At 33.5% G+C, this 19582-nt stretch overlaps 1 protein-coding gene and 1 pseudogene across 11 annotated transcripts in view; both read left to right on the plus strand.

The window, feature by feature from the left end:
• Positions 1-19582, plus strand: part of RNF111 (ring finger protein 111) — a 73656-nt gene that overhangs the window by 578 nt on the left and 53496 nt on the right. For 7 of the 11 annotated variants that reach the window (XM_016126865.2, XM_016126864.2, XM_016126862.2 and 4 more), the window contains one exon: positions 2233-2375. The exons of 3 other annotated variants lie outside the window; for them this stretch is intronic. The gene's annotated coding sequence lies outside the window, so the exon portion shown is untranslated. Of the gene's footprint in view, positions 1-3; positions 2030-2232; positions 2376-19582 lie in introns of those variants that run through there. One more of the 11 variants, XM_016126867.2, reaches the window with a different exon arrangement.
• On the plus strand, positions 15960-16076 carry LOC118600796 (annotated as a pseudogene).

Consider the following 19582-nt stretch of genomic DNA (forward strand, 5'->3'; position numbering starts at 1 on the left):
AGAGAGTGTGGGTGAGGGGATTTCTTTTTCGACTCTCCCTAGAGTCTTAGGATGGGGGCTGAGGGCCGAGGCGTGGGAGTGCGATTTGACAATGGGTTGATGAAGGTAACCCACGCCCGGGATGTTGGAGGTCGCCAAGTCAGCCCTGACGGTTGGGGAGTTGCCTTCTTGTGTGATCAAGGAAACGTCGTCCGCGGAACGGCAGAAATACAGAGCACGTTAGATTTTGTATAGAGTTGGCTTGGTCATTAAAAAAGAAGCTTGATATTTTTGTTGTTCTTGAATAATTTATCTGTCAGTGGCAATGCTGTAGTGGAAATAGCTCTTCTATACTGCAGAAATAGAGGGTTTTCACAATAGTTGTTAAGCAGGTTATAGTAGATCTTTACAGATACTTGTTAACGCAAGTCTAAGTTTTAACGTTTAAAAAATACCAGGAAGTATAGGGTATTCGTTTAATTTGTTCATGTTTGCACTTGGAGTGACTCTATTGCATTGTATGCTTTTCTGTTTCTTGATTTATGTACAGTATGAATTTAGGACTCTGGAGTCGTAAGACGCCAGCTGACATAGACTTTATTTTATAGTTCTTAAAGCTTTTGAACCTGACTTAATCCAAACTTCATTTCATATGGTATTTTAGGTTTAATTTTCTTATTTTAGGGACCTCTTCAACTAAAATGAACAGACTAGGGAAAAGATAAGCTGAAGTTCCATTTCCTTTTCCATTTTTGTTTGTGTTGTTGCTTTCAAATGTTAGGATGTGATTTCAGTATTACATAAAGTTCTGTAACACTGGTTTTGTCTTTATTAGGATGAAGATATACATTTTGATAGTTTGTTACTATATGTTTAGTAAAAACATGTCATTATAAATAAGCCATGTTATTTTTTATACTAAACAGTAATCTTTGCTTATGTTTGTGAGACAAAACAGATAGGATGAGAAAGAAGCTCTTTTGCTCTGAAAAAACTTAAATTGTTTTTCTTAAAAGCCTCGAATTGTTTTACTTTAGTCGATATCTTGTCATTTAACCTTGGGCAAATGAAATCTCTCTCTTGCTTGTCTGCTGCCTAAGATTCAGAATAGTATTCTAAGAACTACTTAGAGAGTTTATGAATTGGCCTGAGCAAATTATATGAAAAAGTAAGAAGAGTAGAGTCTCTCTTTGTTCATCAGGGATGCTATATATTGTTTGAGGGGATTCTCTTTTCACTTTTTCATTTGGTGTCTGTTGGTCATTTGTGTGTTCTTTCACTGGAGTTGGTTTTTGAAGAAATAATCAAAATTTCATTTTGGTGAAAAATACATTATAGTGGAGGTTACAGCTTGACAAATTTCATTTCAGTACTTTATTTCTACAGGTAATTGAAAAATAGCTACACTGATGTTTAAAATAAGAACAAGAATAGACATTTACATGTCTAAAGCAAAGGAATAGTCAGCAGATAATCCTAGTTAATTTCACTTTAAAATGTGGAATAAAGAACTCATCGAATCAAACCAACTAGATTTGTTTTTAGATATTTCTTTTAGAATTTTGTCAAAGAAGAGTCTCTACAGCCCTACTTTACTTAGAGCATAATTATATGTGCCCCCGTTTTGACTTTTCCTCCTGTGGACTAGGACTTCAATAGGGAAAATAAAGTGACAGTACTAAAAATAAAAATGATAGTATTAAAGTATGTTGTGACTTGACATTAACATTTTATCGATGATACTATTTTATGAACAAGTAGTGGGCTAGAGTCAGGAAATATAGATTTTAGACCTAGCTTTGCTTGCTATTTATTAAATCTGTGACTTTACTATTAATCATTCTGGGCTTCAGATCTCTTAAATGAGAACTGTGGGATAACTCTAGTTTTCTTTAGGTCTCAGATTTGCTGAGATGTTTTGGTACCTATTGTTGTATTCGTCATGATCCAATCTCCAGAAAGAAATTCTGTACTGAGTACAAATTCTTTCATGATATATACTGTATATTAGAAAAAGAAAACTATGACAAAGCCATGTTTGTTGTTCCAGGTAATGTTTCTGTTCCATTGTAGATATTACTCATAATTTAATAACTCTCATATGATTCTAAAAAATCAAACTTTTGTTTTGCCCCGATAATGCTCTTGAAATCATCCTGAATAACTTTTCTTTCAGAAACTTGTGATCACTGTAAAGTAAAAGTCCAGAATTACATTTGAATGCCATATACCTCTGTTCTTACTTTCCTGCAGCTCACAGATTCTTGATAACAGCTGACCCAGGTTTCTACAGGTACTCGATTTAAACCATTACATGAGGAGTGAGCTACAAATGTTTAAAAACAAATACTACTGAACTACATTTTAAATAGAGGTACTGCATTATTACTCACTCGGTAAGTATTTATTAAATGTCTCATGTTCTTTGAATTGTTCTTGGTCTTCAGTGAAGAAGGCACTCTGCTCTAGTGGAGTGGACATTCTACCAGGGGAAACAATAGTTTCAGAATAGTTTTAGATAGTGTTAAGTGCCATGAAAAAAATGGGACCAGGTATAGGAAAATAAATGGAAGTGGAGTTCTACTATAGATTGAGTGGTTAGAGAGGGCCTCTTTTTAGAGGGAATATTTGATTTGTGATCAGTGACTGGAAAGAATCAGCCAGTCATAGTGACAATCTGAAGGAAGAATGCTGCAGACAAAGAGAACAGCAAATGCATTAAGTGGGTTTGATTCCAGAGAACCTACAAGTGAAATTGTTTGGTCTGTTAGTTTTTCGTAATTGCTGATAGACAATGAAAAAAGAAAAGTTAAAAATATTTTATGTGTAGCAGCCAAATGTAATGTGTTGGCCTTGTTTAAATTCTGACTCAAACCAATTGTAAAAAGCATTTTTGAAATATTTGCGGGGGTGGGGAGAATTTAAATGTAGATAGATATTAGATGATATCAAGGAATTACTAGTAATTTTGTTGGGGATGATAATGACATGTTTATGTATGAAAACCCATTTTTTAAGAGAGGGAGACTGAAGAATGAAGAAGAGAAATAAGATGTCTGGTATTTGTTTAAAAATACTTCAGAGTAGTATGTCATCTTGATAATTGTTGGGTTGAGGTGATAGGTATGTGAGTATTAATAATACAATGCTCTGCTTTCGTGAGATTTTAAAATGTTCGTATTTAGAAATGTATTTAAAATAATTTATACTAGCATTTGTTCAATGAATATGAGTGTTATATTTCAGACACTGTGTCAATACTTGAGTTACAACAAAGAGCGGGCCCTTTTGGCTTGCCTATGAGGAGCTTATAGTTTACTGGAGGAAGAGCTGCTCAGAGTGTACTGTTAACATTAAAGCGTAGATTTTTGTGTTTTCCTGAGGGTATACAGGATCAACATCTTAGTGTTTATGTGGTCACTTGAAAAACATTTTTCTTTTTCTAGAAAATTAAATATTTAAGAAATTCTATATGGAGCAAGTTATGTGCCAGACTGAGTCACTGCTGTAATTATTTCAGTTATTGGATGTCTTATAGGGCATCAGAATAAATCATTTGTTTTTACCATCTTTTTACACCCCAGTTTGCCTTTAATTAAGTTTTTTTATTTCAAAATAATTTCAAACATACAGAAAAGTATAAAATAGTACTGAGAACTCTTCAATATCCTATTCTCAGACTTACCAGTTTTAATATTTGTTACATTTGCTTTCTCATTCTCTTTTCTGAATCACTTCAGAGTAAATTGCCTATATTATGTCCATGCATCTCTAAATATTCACCATGTATTCTCTTGCATTATTATAGAACAGTTATTAAATGCAAGAAATCTAACATCGATAATACTATACTTTAATCTATAGCCCCTATTCCAGTTTTGTCAGTTCGTCCCAATAATAGTTTTTGTTTTTTAATAGCATTATCTCCATAGGATCCAGTCCAGGATTGCAGATTGTATTTAGTTTTCATATCTTAGTTTTCTTTAATCTGAAATAGAGCCTTAGCCTTTGTCTTTTATTACATTAACATTTTTGAAGAATATAGGCTATATGTTTTATAGAATATTCCTCAATTTGTATTCGTATATGATATTTCCTCATAATGAGGTTCAGGTTATACATCCGTAGCCAGGGATTTTATATCTATCTCTCTCAGGGTATGATATGGAGGCACATGTCTTGCATGGGTCTGCCCTTCATTGGTGATGTTAATTTTTAGCTACCTGGTCGTAGTGTTGTCTGGTTTCTTCACAGTATATAGTTGTTATTTTTCCCCTTGCACCTAATAAGCAGTCTGTGGGGATAACTTTAAGATGGTGTACATATCCTGCTTCCAATTAGATCTTCTGTATCCTCACCAAATTTCTCTCCTGGATTTAGCATTCATTTGATGATTCTTACCTGTACTGATCTTTACTTTAATAGTTGCAAAATGGCTATTTTCTAACTCTTCCTTCTCTACCTTATCAGTAGGCATTCAATTGTAGGAAGAAGCATCCTTTTATCATCTGTTCAGTGTGGACTTATGTTCTTCCCATTTTATTTAGTGGTTTATAATCCATTACTGCCTTTATTTTTGTGATCAAATGTCTCAGATTTGTCCAATGGGAGCCTATTCACCCTGGCTCCTGTGTCTTTTTGACATACTCTGTTAGTGTTTTGTTTATTTGTTTGTTTAGTATTTCCTTTCTTTCTGGCACATTAGGATGTTCCAACCTCATCTTGATCCTTTCTGTCTCAATCCTGGAACCAGCTATTCTCCATGGAGCCCTGGTTCCTTTAAGTGGGGAATCCAACTTGCTTTTAAGTTATCTATTTTTATATGGCAATAATCTCTTCTTTCCTGGATCAGGACATCCTCTGAGAAACTAAGTTTAAATTAGAATTCGATAGTGGGTTTATATTTCCATGAAGATTTTAGCTATGAAATAATTGTATAAGAGTTAGCGGTTTATTTAACCATAAAGTAACTATTTTATTCTATTTTTCAAAGAAGTGATTCTGATTTGATCTTAGTTGTAATCAAATGAAATAGAAGAAAAAAATAAAAGGTTTTTTTTTACTGTATTTTGTGAGTGTGTGGAAGTGTGGGAGGGTTTAACTACTTAACTGTTAAAATGACTTAAGATTTACATAGTTAACTGTTTTTAACTAAGTCATCAAATATTCTAATCCGAAAGAAATTGTTGCTTTTTAACTCGCTTTTTAAATGAAAAGTTTTTATTATAATATAGAATAATATTTCTATATGAGTGGAAACTCACAGGTAACATTATTCCAGGCAGTTACTTTTACATCTTGGTATATTTCACAGCCATTCTCTCACTTATGGAGGGGTATTCCCTTTATTTTTTAAACCTAATGTGTAAGTTTTCCCAAGCATCTTTGGTTATTTTATTTATTTATTTGTTTGTTTATTTTAGGCAAGGACCTTGTCAGTTTACAATCTCTTATTTTTTATTTTTTACACCAACAGCACCTGGTCTTCCTAGGTGGTCTCCCATCCAAGTACTAACCAGGCCCAACTTCCAAAATCAGACAGGATCAGGCTTGTTTAGGGTAGCATGGCTGTAGACTGAATGGTTATTTTTGAGGCAATTAATATCTGTGCATGGTTTAAAAAGTCAGTTCCAAAAGGCTTATACTGAAAAACAGCAGTAGCTGTGCAACCTCCCCCAATCCCCTAGTTCTATTTTCTAGGTGGAAATACTTTAAATCTTAAAATTTTCTTTTCTGGTATTTACCTTTATGCTTTTAAATAGTATGCTTGTATGTCTAGCCACTTTTGATGTCAGTTTTTTCTTTTTTAAACATTTAATTTTTTAAGACAAAACTAATACATGCAAAGGATGCTGAATTCACAAGGTACAAAGGGTGTACAGGGAAAATTAAGTCTCCTTGCTATCCCTGTCTTTCTACTATTCAGTTCTTTTCCCTGGTGATGTAGTTTTAATGTGTCATCTGTGAATTCTTAAGAGGGGTCTCCAGATGTTTCAGAAGGTGTGCTAGGTTGCAACTATTTCATAATAATACCAACTTCTTTGCTACTTAACTATGTTGACATTTGTACTGATGGTATAAGCACAGTAATGGGTAAAACTGCTGGCCCTGCAGGGCATAGCAAGACAGTGGCAAAAATCTGTACTAACAGCCATTATATTCTTCATCTCCACACATTTATTTGCAGTAAAGAAAAGGTATGTAAGAATGTCCCTTATGAAGCAGTAAAATGTTAATTTTAATAATCTTGACCCTTGAATACATGTCTTTTAATATTTCATGTGACGAAATGGGAAGAATGTTATGAGGCGCTTCTACTGCATACCAGAGTATGATGCATGTCTTGAAGAAAAATACTTGTAATTAACTTGAAGCTATTTTGAAGAAAAATACTTGTAATTGGCTTGAAGCTGGACTAGCAAACTAGTTGCTTTTTTCATGGGACACTTTTTAATTGAAAGAACGACAAACTATATTTAAACTTGGGTATTTGTACCTATTTTATCAAAAATAAATGAAATAAGCCTGTCACTTCAGGGAAAACATCTGAATTTATTGCCAAGATAAAATGCAGGCTTTCAGGCAAAAAGAGAGTGTTGGAAAACATCTGCCATTATGAGCTCGGCAGCTTCTCAGGACCTTTCTGATCATATTGATAATGATATTAACAAATGTGATTTTTTTTTTTTTTTTTTTTGCAATTGTTTAATGAAAAGCGTCAGTGTTTGGAAGATACCAACTGTTTTCAAATGACCCATGCATGATATTACAAAATCATGCTGTGGGTGAAAGATCTACTTAGGTGCAAGATAGAGTAATAGTTTTTTAATGAAATTGTATAAAAGGTTTCATTGATACGGTCTCAGATTCCACAATGCAGCTAACCTTTACAAAATTATACTTGTGAAATTTTAGCATAGTATCAAAGAAGAATAATATTCACACTTATCTAAAAAGGTTATTAAAAATATTTCACACATTTTCAACTACATATTCAAGTGGTACCAGATTTTCTTACTAGATTAAATACAGAAGCAGATAAAAGAATTCAGTTTTCTCTTAAGCCAGACATTAAAAAGTAAAAATGTATAACAGTGCCACTCTTCTCAATTTTTTGGAAAAATATATTCATAAATGTTACTTATATTAGCATGCAGTGGGTTTACTACCGCTGTTTTTAAATAATAAATTTTAAGTCTTCGTTAACTTTATTTTCTAGTATTGTATCCAAAAACTATGACTCATGTAATCAAAGCTATTTGGGTTATTTTTAAGCGTATAAAGAGGTTCACAATTGAAGTGTTTGAGAACTGCATTATCTTTTGACTGCTTATGGAAAAGGAGTTCACACTTCTCCCTTCACCCTTTCTCCCAGTATAGTTGTATCACAATTTTAGATTACTTTAAATAGCAATGTGGCATGTATTTATTGAATGCCAACTATGTGTTCTAAGCTCTGGGGCACATAGTAGTGATGAAAACAAAGACTCAGCTCTAGTGGGAAAACAAGTAGACTTTACAGCTAATGATTTGGAACTAACTGGAAAAATAAGATATGGGGTAGGATTAGCTTTTTAAATATAAGGTGGTCAGGAATGTTGTCATGGTTAAGGAAACTAGACCTAAAAGAAGCGAGTGAAAGAGCCTTGTGGATATCCTGGGGGACAAGCATTCTGGGTAGATTGAATAGTAATAGCATGCTTGGCCTGCTGGAGGAATAGCCAAGAAGTTGTTACTGGAGTGGAGTGGATGAGAATGGTAGTTTCTGAGGACAAAGGTAGCAAGGGCTATGTCTTTTTCAGTTTTAGGAAAGATTCTTGTATTAGCTTTGATGTTCTAGTCATTTTTTTTCTCTTTTTGGAGTTGCTGTCAGTCAAATGGTAGGATTTTGTTGCTATCTTTTACTTGCTGCTAGCTTTCTTTTTTGGGGGGTGGGGGTAGATTAAAACATTTCTTTTATTGTCAGTGGGAATCGTAAGGAAATTTGAGATAGATGTGTATAATTTATCATGTTTAAATACATGAACTTTTGCTTTTGAGAAATATAGCAGTTTTACCAGGATCAAGTTTTATTATTGATATGAAACTGGGCTCTCTTCCCAACTCTTTGTGGTAAAATTATATTTATATACGTGAATAAATAAATTTTTTATATGCAGTGAATAGGTTCACTTTGCAAAGCCTAAGTCTACTTTAGCATCTATGTTCTTTAATACAAAGTAGTCTTATTAAGTGAAAATTGTGTGATATGATTTTTATTATAGAACATCTACAGGATGTGATTTATTTTCATGGATTTGGTTGTAATTCTGCATTTCTTTAAAGAACTACATATAGTACTGAATAAAATTGGCCATTTTATTTTTATAACCGTCTTCCTGCCTGCCATTCCTCTGATATGTGTTTATTCTTATTCTCCTGAGGAAATCTGTTAGGGATCAGTTCTTAAACTTCTGTTAGGTTTCTCCTGCAGAATCAATAGCTCTTCCATAGTATTTGGTCCTCTTATCTTGTAGCAGCTACTACATTTTATTAGAACTTTAGCATTCTCCCACTGTGGAGGCTAAATTTTGAAAATCTCAATGGTAAACAAGAAGTTGTGGTTGAGTAATGTAATCATCTTACATAAAAATAAGACCATGGGAACTAAAGTTGTGAGTGAACATGTGAATGCCCCTATACTAGTTTTAGAAAAGAAAGAGCAATACTATCAACTTTATAAGAATTAAGATTCAGATATTTGTGTCAGACCTTAGCCTTAGGCAAGTCACTAAACTTCTGTAATCTTCAGTTCCCTGCAGATAATAGCTTTTAGTAAGGATAAAATGAAATAAAAACATGGCACATGGTTCCTTACAGGTGGTACATGATCTGGCCACCTGATCCCAGAATATACCATCTCCCTTTCTTCCCACTCCAAAACCTCTTTCTGTCCCTTTCACATTAGGCCTATTCCTGCCATATGATCTTTCCTTACTGTTTCCTTTCCCGGGAATATTCTTCCTCTAGAACTGTATGACTTGGCCGATTGGTAGCTAATTCCATCTCATGGTTCAAGACTTTAGCTTAACAAGGAGCCTGTTGATGGTCAGCCATTACCATTCGTTTTATTTCCTTAGTAGCACATATTTCTCTCTAAAATTTAATCTTGATTGTTTGTCTACGTATGCCTTGTTTGTCCTTATTTGCTTGTAATTTCCATGAGGGCAAAGACTTTATCCTGTTTATGTCTGATCGAAGGGCCTAGAACAGTGCCTAGCTTATAATAGGCTCTCAGTAAATATTTGTTTAATGAAAACAATGAGTAATAAGTGTTACCTAATGGATTACCAGTGATATTGTATTTTCTAAAATGTTAATAAGCTACTACAAAATTAATTTCTGTCACTTGGGTGACATGTTTAGATTCTGGTCTGATCCTAGATTCTTGGGATGGGAAAAGTTTAGCTAACTTGTATTTATCCTGTTTCACATAGCTGGGTTGATCTTTCTGAAACCCTCTTCTTAGACTCTTGGACTTACCCATTTTATTCCAGTGTGAATGAATATTTGTCCTCATAGATAGCAGTTCTGGATAGCAGTTCTAAGGCTTGGACTTTTCAGTTATCTTACTTTACCTAGAACAAGTTTCAGTTTAAAATATTTTTTCTTTTCTTTTCCATCATCTTTACTAACTCAGTTGCCTCTTTTTCTGATTATCTGGAATAACACAGTTGATGTGTACTGACACCAAAATTCTGAATATTGCCCAAAACATATATAAGTAAATGCGTGTTGGTTGGACTTATATATATATATCACATTAGGGTTAGGATTACTATATCTAGAATATGAAATTTTTCGGGTAACATAGCATCTTAACTACCTTAGTTATCACCTTCAACAATGACTGGTAGAAAAAAAAAAAGGTTTGTTGAATAGAGTAGCTAATGGTAGTATACAGGATAATAAATCTTTGGTTTCCCTGAACCACTATCCTAGAATTGTTTAATAGCTTGCTATTTTTGTTTTTTGTTGCAAAGGTTTTCACTTTGCTGTCTTAATACATAGATAGATTCATGGAAGACCAAAATGTCATTTAGTAGAATAATCTTTAAATCCCTAAAGTTGCCCCTTAAATATAAAATACAGACACACTGTCTCTCAAAGTCCAATAAACCGTGTGTTTCCTTTAGTATTGGAACAAATCACGTTTCATTGTTAAACACCAAATGAAGTGTAGTAGTCTGTGATTATGGACCAAGTTGTGGAGAAAATGAATGTCTCTAAACATTAGACTCTGATAGCACAGCAAGATGCTCATATGAGAGGCACATGGGAAGTGAGACCAACTAGAGAACAGCAAAATTTTATCATTTTGTGTTCTTTCTGGGTATAAAATCTTTGCACAGAATAGCAAGCGTAATCTATGTGGTTTAAATTATTATTTTCTTGTTCTCATATAGTTAAATTCACATTATGAGTGTGCTCTCCATCCAGAGGTGTTCCCTCCAATCCAATTTTCAGTATGCCTTTATCTTCAATCATTAAAATGTCAGTAACACTTCCTGGTTTTTCTCTATGACTCTTATTCTCATTCTTTAGAACATACTCTTTAATGTTCTCCAGGTTGCATTTTTTGACCTAAATCACATAGGCAGAGCAAAAACAACTTTTATCTGAAACTTGTTGGACTTCATTCAAGGAGAAATTGTTTCCTTGGGCAGTTTTACATTCTCAAGGCAACTGCCATCTTTCCTAACTAGTTTTCTGTTTTATTTTTATTTGTTACCACATCCTTTGCCTTGGGTTTTTAACAACTTAGGGTTTTGGTCTGATCTTTAAAAGGTTCACTCAAATAAGTTAGATTAGAATTGAGGGCCTGTTTAAAAAATTTTTTCAGAGGGGGAAGTTCGTGGACTTTTTTGCCAGGATGCTTTCTGAAAGCTAATTGATTCTTCATCTTTAAAAACAGTAATAAAAGTCTTCATGTGCATACATTGTTTTGCTTAAAATTTATAACAACGCTTTGAAGTACTGAATATTTTCATTTCCCAGATGAAGAAATTTAGGCACAGAATGTTTAGTAGTAACTTGCTAAAGACTCACAGCAGTGATGGAGTTGAAGAGATTTGAAGTCAGTAGATTTTGAGTCACCTTAGAAAGGAGTTCCAAAATTCAGAGCTTAACCAGTATTTCTGTATTATCTTTAAGGAAAACAGTAAGATGTATTTTTATCTCCAGTGGGCATGGCTTTTGTCAAAAGAGAGGGAAAGATGGTGATGTTTTATATGGATGGTGCAAATAGGGGGAACATAATTTCCCTGTGCTTTTTCTGTATATTCCAGATTTTCTGCAGTGAACATATTTTAAAAATCAGTTTGAGGTTTAATTTATATACAATATAAGCCACACATTTTACTTTACAATGAGTTTTGGCAAATACATATATTCATATAACCAACACCCCAGTCAGGATATAAAACATTCCATCACCCTAGAAAGTTCTTTCTTGCTCTTTTGCCACCAGTTATTGCAAGAAACCACTGATCTGATTTTTAACATTATAGATTAGTTTTGTTTATTCTAGAACTTCATGTAAATAGAATTATACAGTATTACTCTTTTGTGGTTAGTGTCTTCAGATGTTTTCCCTCTAGCATTTAATTTTGTAGTTATTAAAGTTTAGTTGGTATACAATATTATATTAATTTCAGGTGTATTAGTGATTTGACATTTATATATCTTATGGTATGATCACTTTAGCATTTTTTTATGAAAAAAATCTAAAACAGAAAAGTTTAAAAAAATCATACTATGAATACCTCTCTCCCTATCACCTAGATTCTGCCATTAACAATTTGCTATTTTTGCTTTATCACAAATTTCTCTGTTCCTTTAAACCATACATTAGTCAAGCATATTGGTGTTTTTTGTTTGTTTTTTGCATTTTGAAGTTGCAGATATCTGTGCATTTACCTCTAAACAAACTCAGCTTCCATATCATTAACTAAAATTGAATAGTCGCTTATAGTTCTTTGTTTTTAAGGTAAAATTTGCATACAATAGCATACACAAATCTTAACTCTACCGTTTAAGTTTTGCCAAATGTGTTCGTTTGTGTAATCCAAATCCTCATGAATAGATCAGTACATAAATCATTACTGTTGCCTTAGAAAGTTTCCTTATGCGCCTCTTATTCTCCTTTCCTCTATCCTTTGTAGAGCACAACCACTGTTTCTTTTTTTTGTTTCTTGCTTTTTTTGGTACCTCTAATTAGGTTTGCCTGTCCTAGAACTTCATATAAATGGAATCATTTAGATACTTTGTGTCTGATTTCTTTCCTTACAGGATGTTTTTGAGATTCACCTATAATGTTACAGCACTGGGATCAGTAGTTCTTTCTTGTTGTCAGTTGCTGTTTGGTATCCATTATATCTATGTATCATAATTTGTCCATTCACTTGATTTGTTTTCCCCACAGTTTTGGTTATTATTAGTAAAGCTATCATTATTCATATACAGATCTTTTTGTATACCTGTTTTCAAACCTAGAAATGGTTTTAAATTTCTAGCATGTAATTACTGACTCATAGGTTAGATGTATGTATAAGTTCATTCGAAGTTGCCAAGAGTTGTTTGTGGAATTCCAATTGTGCCACATCCTTGTCAACATTTGGTGGTTTTGGTCTTTTTACTTTTAGCTTTTTACTGGGTGCGCAGTTGTATCTCACTGTGGTTTTAATTTGCATTTCCCTGATAACTAAAGATGTCCGGCATTTTGACATGTACTTATTCACCATTGGTATATATGTTGTAATAATTGGTAAAAACCATTTGTCTATGTTTTTTGGGGCAGTTGTCTTTTTAAAATTTCAGTTACAGTTGACATTCAGTATTACATTAGTTTCAGGTATATAGCATGGTGGTCAGATATTTATAGAACTTAAGAAATGATCTCCCTGATAAGTTTTGTAGTACCCACCTGACCCCACACATAGTTATCACAACATTATTGACTATATTCCCTATGCTGTACTTTACATCCTTTTTTGGGAGTCATATTAAGGTGTAAGAGTTTTACATATATTCTGGATTCAAGTTATGTGTGATGCTTATATATACATACAAATTAAATACATGTCCATGTAATTTTCTTTGTCTTTAGCACTGGCTCATCTTTTTTTTCTTAGTGGTATCTCTGAAGAGCAGGTTTTCATTTTGATAAAGTTTAGTTTATCGGTTTTTAAAAAATAGTGCTTTTTGTGACCTATGAAATCTTTGCCTATGGTATGATCACATAAGTTTTCTGCCATGTTTCTTTTAGAAGTTTAATAGTTTTAACTTTTAGGTTTAAGTCTGTGATCCTTCTTGAGTTAATTTTTCTGTCTGGTGTGAGGTAGAGATTTTTTTCACATGGCTCACCAGTTGTTCAGCCACCATTTGTTGAAAAGACTATTCTTTCTCCATTATCTTGGCACTCTTGCTGAAAATCCTTTGATGACATGTATGTGTCTATTTCTAGACTTTCCATTCTATTTTTATGCCAATAGCACCCTGTTTTGATATGGTTGAGTTTTAATCTATTATCTTGCTGTTTGTTTTCTTTTTGTCCCATCTGTTCTGTCCTTTTTTTTCTTTTATTTCTTTTAGGCTTAAGTGTTTTTAGTTTTTCTTTTTCTTTCTCTTTCCCTCTCTTTTTTTTTTTGTATTACATTTTATTTCCACTATTGGCTTATTAGCTATAATTACTTGTTGTTGTTTTTTATAATGTTTTGTGGTTGCTTTAGGTTTTACACTATGCATCTTTAACTTTTCACAGTCTGCCTTCAAGGAATAATAAACTATTTCATGTACAATATAAGAAACTTACAGCTATCTACTTCTGTTTTCCTTATGAGCTTTTTGTTATTATTGTCATACATCTTTCCATGTTATTAGTTTGGGGGAGGTTCTTCGTTCAGATTTTGGGGTTATACCTAGAAAATAATCCTTATGAGGGTATCTCTCTGAGGGAAGGTGCTAGTAGAATTCACTTTATTCCGTTCTACTTTTACAAAAGTGACTGGATAGTAATGATTTATGGAAAAAGTCTTTACAATTTGATAAAATCAGACCAGAAAACTTTGATATTTGAATCTGGAAAAAAAGAGGATTATATCGTATACTGCTTTTATAGGATTAGACCAGAATTATAACTTGAAGCATTTGTGTGTGGATGTCTCTGAATATTACCCTGTTATTGACCTTAGGCAAATTATTTAGTGGAAAACATAAAAAAAAATTCCTCCCCTATGTCTTTATCTGTATATAAGGGGAACTTAGTCATAGTACTTTATTAAAGTTTTTATTAAGTGATTTTGCTAATCATTCTAAGCTTTTATTTTCAGGTTCTGATTTTGTCATTCAGTTTATATGTTATCCTTTTCAGCTTTGTGTCATTTAAGAATATGGTGAACATTAAATTTACACCAGTTTGTTTCAGTGCATACCTCTATCATAACACTTGTATTTTAATTACTTACTGATATGTCTCCCTAACTGCTAGACTATAACTTCTTAAGGACAGATCTATATATTATTCTTCTTTGCATTTGCAATATTTGGGACAGTCTAGCACATTTAAAATACTCACCTCATGTACATGGACAATGGACTAGTGGTTACCAGAGGAAAGTAGGGAGGGGGGGAAATAACTAAAATGTTAAAAAAAAAAATGACAATAATAGTGAATAATGTGTATTAAGATGCAAAAAATAAAATAAAACCTTGAAAAAAAATAGGAAACGTTCATTGCATGTTCTATTAATTTGCTCGGTCTGCCATAAAAAATACCATAGACTAGGTGCCTTAAATAACAAAAATCTGTTTTCTCACAGTTCTAGAGACTTGTCCAAGAACAAAGTGTGAGGAGGCTTGGTTTTTCATGAGGCCTCTCTCCTTGGTTTGCAGAGGGCCAAATCTACTGTATCCTCACAAGGTCTTTTCTCTGGGACTCTGTGTGTGTCCAGATTTCTTCCTCTTATAAAGGACATCAGTTAGATTGAATTAGGACCCATCCATATGACCTTATTAGCCTTAATTATCTCTTTAAAGGCCCTATAAATAGTTACATTCAGAGGTACTGAAGGTCAGGATTTCAACATAACAAATTTTGAGGGGACACAGTTCGTTCCACAATGCATGGATATCTAATTTGTCACATGTTCTAGCTGAAGGTTATTTCTTGTGGTCCAACACCAAACCAAGGTTTTCAAAGTTGGGACCAAAGATTTCCTGTCTTGTATAAGAATAAGTGGCTTAATTCTAGTATTTGTCTTAGTTCCCACTTAGATCATTGTGTTTGTAATGATTAAGACCCTTTAGTGGTTAGTGCTTTGAAGTACTACCTAGCTGTTCTCTTTTCATAATAGGTTTTCCTTTTTTTTTTTTTAACTCTTTATGTCACAAAAAAATTGAAAAAACACACATTTACACACACATATATATATACACTTGGGTACATGTATGCTTTGTGCACATATTGGCTATTAATGCACAATAACTGAACATTTTAATTCAAGAAATAATATTTATTTGCCAAACTCCTGGTGGTAATTGGAAAGATGGCACCATTTAAAAATTTCTTTATAGAAATTCCATGAATTATACATAATTTCCCAGAGTATGCAGATACATGCCTTGCTGTCACAGTAAAATGACCAGATAGTGTTAGGCCGTTTTTTCCCCCTTAGTAGTCTCAGATTTAGTTACTCACTCCCCCTTCTGCTGGTAGTCCATTGTAAGATTTTTGCAGATATTACTTCAGTAGCAAGGGGATGGTGAGGTTGGAGAGCAGAGTAATAAGGTCCGTGTCACTCATCTGCCTCCTCCTTTCCCTAGGAATTAGGGAAAATTTATAAATAAAACCCTATCCTAGGATGTGGTTTCATATTAATTAGCATGTCTTCTTTACACACAGAAGATCCTGGGTTCACACCCCAGTGGAGCCACAGTCCATGGTCTGTGGCCATGCCACCCTGAACAAACCGCTATGTCTGATCTCAGAAGCTAAGCAGGGTTGGACCTGGTTAGTACTTGGATGGGAGACCACCTAGGAAGACCAGGTGCTGTAGGCATAAAAAACAAAACAAAACCCTATCCTAATGCCTCTTTCCCTTTTTTGGGGGGAAAAAATTATTTTACAACAAATTTACATATACAGAAAAGTTGCAAAGTCGTACACTGAATTCCCATACACTCCTGTTTCTTCTATTGTTAACATCTTACCTATTGTACATCTGTCACAATTAAGAAGCCAACATTAGTATGTTACTATTAACTAAACTCCAGATATTATGAAAATGTGGTCTCCTCTGGTATCACAGTGTCAGTCTTTTGTTGTTTTTCATGACCTTAACAGTTTTGAGGAATGTTCATCAGTTTTTTGTAGAATGTCTAACAATTTGGTTTGCCTAATGTTTTCCTCATTTTGGTTATGGGTTTTGGGAAAGAATACCACAGAGATGGAGTTCCCTTGTTAGCAAGATGACTTGTGATTGATATTAACCTTGATCACTTGGTCAGTGTTGGCCAGATTTCTTCATTGTAACTGTAACGTTTCTCTCCTCCGCTTAGTCTTTCCTTTTGAAACAAGTCACTAAAAGGAATACTGAGTTTTTAACCTCCATCTTCTGGAGGGATGTTATCTACATAAATCATTTGGAATTCTGTGAGGAATATTTGTCTTTCTCCTACTTATTTATTGATTCAATCATTTATATCAGTATGGACTGATGAATATTTATATTTTGGGTTAGAATCCAGTACTGTGTTATGTATTTTGCTGCTACAATAGTTTTGTCTGTGGCAAGCCGTTTCAGATTGGCTCCAGTGTCTCTTTGATATGCCCCTGTTCTTTTGGTTTTTTATGTTCGTTCTATCACTGCAAGAACATGAAAAGCAAAAGGCACATCTTTTTTTTTTCCTTTGCCACAGCCCGAGAATCAGCCATTCATACAAGTAGCCCTGGTTCCTTATATTGAAGAATGGTATTAAAAATCAGAATCTGAGTGCTGAGTCATAGAGCCCTTTTTACTTGACTTTTCAGTTCCTATGCAAAATGCCAGGAAGATAAGAACCTGGATATTTGGATGAATGGTGAAAGGTTTTAGCATCACATATTTGTATCATAATACATGGTAATAATATCTGTGTGTTGACTTTGTTTTCTTCTCTAGAGTCATGAGAAGCAGCTTTTAAAAAGCACTGCTAAGTGTTTAAAAAAAGAAAAGTTGGAAAGGTAGAAGGAATGTATGTTCTAGAGGCAGGCAAATAGGGAAAGGTCATTAGATTCTTCTATTTTATTCTGAGCCTCCTCAGAAAAAATGAACCCTCTTTGAATGCAAAAAGAAAGGTTATCAACAGGAGACCTGCCATGGACAAACAGGTGTATTTGAGAATTTCTGCTAACAGAAATTGCAGACTTCCTAGAACCTTTTCTTCCCCATCTTCATCATCATCATCACTATTATCATCAATAATGTTAATATTATTTTGCCATAACTGTTGTTATTCCAGTCTTAACTCTCTTTGCCATAATGCTGATTTGTTGTTTCTGTTTTTTGTTCTTGTTGTTTTTTAATCAAAGAAGTCAATTACAAATGATTTGTAGACTTTAAGGGCAGGTCAAGAGTGAGGGAGGTTGGAGCCTCTTTCCGGTTACTTTGGCTAGAGTTTGTTCCAAGTAATGGAAATTGGGACTTTTAAATGTATTTCTGCTTTGAAACTTGATTAAACATTTTAGAAAACAAATGGACCTGGATCTAAAAAAGAGTTTATTGCTAAATTCCCTTGGAAAACCCAATTTGAAATGGAAATTGTGGTGCTAAGAAAAGGTTTGAGTCAGAACAGCAGAGTTTGTCTTTGTCACAACGGTTAAAGGAAGAGCCAGTGATATTTACAAGGTTTTCTGAACTTCACCAATTTCTTGTCTTTTAAAAATTCTGTAGTTCAGTCTTTGTTCTCCTACTTTTATTTAGCTTTACATTTTAGGATTGGCACCCACTAGGGACCAAGATTTAAAAAAAAAAAAAACAAAAAACCTTTTAAAAATTTTTTCATTATTTTGCTTTATAAATTTATCAAAACAAAAATAAAAAGTAAGCGAAACATAAAAAAGATAGAAGTCACCTATGTTTTCCTCATCAGTTTGAAGAAGCTCTTTGCATATTAGGAATGTAGTTTTATATTGGAAGTATTTTGTATACTACTTTAACTTTTTATTCTTTTACCAGTTTTTATGAATTTAAATGCAATTTTTTTTGTACTGTTGAAATTTTCACCTCATTTTGTACATTTTCAATAAAAACATAATATTGCTACTCAAAATTGGCATGTTACCATGTTAACCTGGTAAGCAACTAAGAATTATTAATTAGTATAAATGTGCCTAACATATGTTGTGTTTTGTTTTATTTTTACTGAGAACAATCTGTTTCTGTATAGCTGCTCAGAATTATGTTTCCGAACATCGGCTTTTATTCTGTGCTATATAGCACAATGTTGCCCTCAGAATCTGTTCACATAATAATATGCAACAAAGTAATAGACTGCTGACTTTTTAGTTTTTGGGGCAAATGCCTCTTAATTGTTATTAAGTGCTGTTATGCCTAGAATCCAGACAACTCAATTTATTATAATTATATGTAAAATAAAATAATCTTTGAGTATTGAACTGCATGTGGCCTTCCTGACAATTATTTTGACCCTTCAGTAAATCATTTTCCTTTAGGTTGTGTTTCCAAGAGTTGAAGTTGCTGAAAATCTGTCTTTTGAAGAAATAGTATTTATTACTGCCTTACAGAAAGAGAAAAAGGGAGTTATTTGAACAACATGATGAGATCTGAAGAATATTTTATGCAAGGGAATGATAAGTAACTGAATTATGAAAGATACCATGTTTTAACATAAAGATTTGCTTGGGTAGGAGTATGTTTAAGGCCAAGTGGGATACCAGCAAAAACAGCATTCATTACAAAATGTCATAATTTTGTAGTGTTCTGCAATTTGTGATTCTAGCTTGCTGAGCATTGCTCTGACAAATGTTGAAGGCTTCAAGGTCATAATTGGTATTTTGGCTCGTTTGGTCAATTCTGGAGATTCAGCCCTTAATTTAGTGAATCAGCTCTCCCTCCCTCCTTCCCTCCTTCCCTACCTTCCTTAATTCCTTCCATGTTGGGAGAGTAGGTACAAAAGAATATGAAGTTATACTAATACACTTAACAACTCATTATAGTGGCTTTTGGTTGGGCTGCTTTAACAGCATAAAGTAGCCGCTTTGTCCTTTTTTGAGCAGAGGGATGCTTATATCTAACATCTTTTTCAATACAGGATGGCGTATTTGATATAGACTGGATCCTGATATAAATTGAAAAGTTAGAGATTGGGTAAAGGGAAGGAAGATGTTGAAATTTATTATTGATAGCCTCTATTTTCTCTGAAGAGGCAGGGTTAGTCATTTATTTAAAATGAAAGTATGTAAAAGGAGTAAAGGACTTGAGGAAATAAATATCCGAGTCCTTTACTATGAGGAATGGACAAATAGCTGTAAGAAAGAATTACCAGGTAGTTATTATTGGCCTAG

Source organism: Rousettus aegyptiacus, unplaced genomic scaffold, assembly GCF_014176215.1.
Source record: "Rousettus aegyptiacus isolate mRouAeg1 unplaced genomic scaffold, mRouAeg1.p scaffold_m13_p_3, whole genome shotgun sequence".
Classification (NCBI taxonomy): domain Eukaryota; kingdom Metazoa; phylum Chordata; class Mammalia; order Chiroptera; family Pteropodidae; genus Rousettus; species Rousettus aegyptiacus.